We start from the raw sequence: 2,252 nt of genomic DNA, 5'->3' as shown, positions 1-2,252 counted from the left end.
GATACCTGCTCATGCAGTGGGGTGCATTACAGGAGAAGAACTTAGGGAAGCCAGATCTTTTATAATATGAGGTAATCATGCATGTTCTTTCCTCTTGAGGGAGACACTATCTCTGTCTTACAAGGCTGTTCACTATACAAATATCCTTCAAAAGACAGTCTGGAACAAAGGGGCAGTGAGGGCCTTGCTTGCAAGATGTGCAGAAACCCAACAGGCCCACAGGGAATTATTTTCCAATAGTCATAAGCAGCTTTGGCCAAACAAATTTCCTACTGCTTTCATGATAAATAAGTCCCAAGACATCTATGTGTGGAAAGAAGGTTTCACCGGGTTTCGGATTTAGACTCTGGGTTTTCCACTTTTCTGTGGTTTTGACAAGGAGTCTAACCACCCATTCTGCAATTCTCTCTCTCACTTATCAGCAAATATGTTATGCTCTCACCTTTAACTTCAGCTATTTGTCACATCTTTCTTCAAATTTCTGTAAAGTATAGTAATTGATTTTACCACGGGTTAGCAAATCTTGGCCATTGGGCCAAAGAGTGGTTTTTACATTTTATAAAGAATTGTAAAAGACAAAACAAAACAAAAGCAGAAGAGCATGGACAGAGCCTGCATGTGATCCATAAAGCCTGAAATATTTACTTGGTGGCCCTTTACCGAAAAGGTGTGGATAACAGCCATGTTCTAAGCCTTTGGAAATGCTGTAACAATTGAGCACTGTCCTCTTCCCTCCCTCTATTCCTTAACTATTTAGGTAAAATCATGGAAGGTTTAGGGTTAGCTCTAACATAGCTATTGAGTCAGGCAAAATTTCTCTGATGATACATGTATTCGTTGCACGTTATTTCCTTCATAATAAATCAGGTTTTATTTTCCCTCTTCTCCCTCACATATGTCTTACCATCACCTGCCCTGTGCACCACATGCAACAACCCATTATAACAAGTAGTATTTATTATATGTTTCAGGCAGAGTCCCAAGCACTTTATGTACATGTTACTACTTAATCCTCACCCTGACCCTTTGAGGTAGTTACTGGTATCTTAATCATACAATAACAAAAACTAAGGCACAGTTTGGTTAATAAACTATCCAAGATCATGCAGCTTCTAAGTGGCAAATTAACAAGTATATTTTGCTGCTCTGTCCATCAGTAGTGTCTGCCTTTTGCAGAGCAGTGATCTATTGTGATAGAAGCCTCCGGTCGCCACCAGCAGAGTAGGTGAGATGCTGACAAGATACAGGAGGAAAGATAAGAAGGACTCTTACATGTCAGGGCTCCCATTAGGCACTTTAAAAAAGTCACTTTGTTTAGTACTTGACAGCAAAGGTGAAAAGGCTTTTTCCATTTTTCTACAAGAAGAAAATGGAACTCAGAGAGCCCCAGAGATTTGCCACACTAGAGCTAGAATTTGAATGCACATTTGTCTGAGTCAAAATTAATTTGTGAAATTGGTGCGCTATCATTTGGAGAAGCAGCTGCCAAGGGCCAGTATGCATCTCCTTATATAATTTGTTGATCGTGTAGACTGGGTTTAAGCAAATGTTTATAAAGCACCCACTTTATAAGTAAGATGCTGGATGCTAGTGATACAGAGCAAAAACAGGACCCAACTGCTTCCTTTCTACAAATTCTTGGTTAAGACATTACGTGATTTAGGGAAGAAACTAGTATTTTTCAAATGTTGTACCTTGAACTTAAAGCTGGCTTTCTTACATTTTGGGGTCACCTGTTTGTTTTCTGCCAGTCAATGACCTAGAGCTAATTAGAAACAGGATTTCCCACCTTGCCTTGGGAGATAAGTGGATTTCTCAGGGGAGTTAATTTTCTTTAGAAGCCATCAGTATTTTACAAATATTTTCTTTAGAAAAACTTTGTAGGTCTATATTTGGCCACATCATCAGGTAGATGCAAGTAAATTCCACCTCAAATATTTGACAGATATTTTATTGTCTCTGTGTGCTAGGCGCTGTTCTAGATGCTGAGGAAACATCAATGATCAAAATACAATTATTAAAGTGCATTCATTACCTCTGGTATTCTTCCACAAAATTCATAACTTCAGTTTAATCATGAGAAAATATCTGATAAACCCCAATTGAGGGACATTCTACAAAATATCTTATCAGTATCCTTCAAACCTATTAAGGTCATGAGAAACAAGGAAAGACAGAGAAACTGTCGCAGACTGGGGGAGATTAAGAACCATTATGACTAAGTGCAATGTGGATTCTGAAACAGAAAAAGG

Source organism: Kogia breviceps, chromosome 4 (assembly GCF_026419965.1).
Source record: "Kogia breviceps isolate mKogBre1 chromosome 4, mKogBre1 haplotype 1, whole genome shotgun sequence".
Classification (NCBI taxonomy): Eukaryota; Metazoa; Chordata; class Mammalia; order Artiodactyla; family Physeteridae; genus Kogia; species Kogia breviceps.
Note: the sequence above shows the minus strand (reverse complement) of the source record.